This window comes from Ailuropoda melanoleuca, chromosome 13, assembly GCF_002007445.2.
Source record: "Ailuropoda melanoleuca isolate Jingjing chromosome 13, ASM200744v2, whole genome shotgun sequence".
In the NCBI taxonomy this organism is placed as follows: Eukaryota; Metazoa; Chordata; class Mammalia; order Carnivora; family Ursidae; genus Ailuropoda; species Ailuropoda melanoleuca.
In genome coordinates, this window is record NC_048230.1 from 72284351 (window position 1) to 72284885 (window position 535).

Consider the following 535-nt stretch of genomic DNA (forward strand, 5'->3'; position numbering starts at 1 on the left):
GAGGCCGCCGCCCTGGCCAATGGGGAGGCGCCCTTAGCGCCCCGGCCAATGGCGAAGCGCCCGCCGCCCCCGTTCCCCAGGTTGAAAGCAGCCCGGGAGCTAAGTGGCCCGCCCTGAGGGCTCCAGTCCCCGCAGGCGAGCCGGGCAAGTGTTTGGGGGTCTGGGTGGCCGGGGTGGGGTGTGCCCAGATCTGGACTGTTTATCCTCGGTCTAGACCCGCAGGGGGACTCTCATGGCTTCAGTTTCCTCGTTTAGAAAGAGGATTGCAGTGGAACCAGCTCGGGGGTTTCCCACCCCCACGTTCTGATACCGTGGTTCTGCAGCTTTCCTGTGTGCAGGAATTGGGGAAGGGGGCTGTTGGCATGACAGATTCCCAGTTCCTCCCGTTCTAATTCAGCAGGTCTGGAATGGGGCTCGAGAATCTGCATTAGGATGGTGTCCATGCAGAAGGCTTAGAGAAGCACTGTAATCTTTCCAAATAAGGATTCCAGTGTCACATCCTCAACAGCAAACTTAAAAAAAAAAAAAAAAAAAA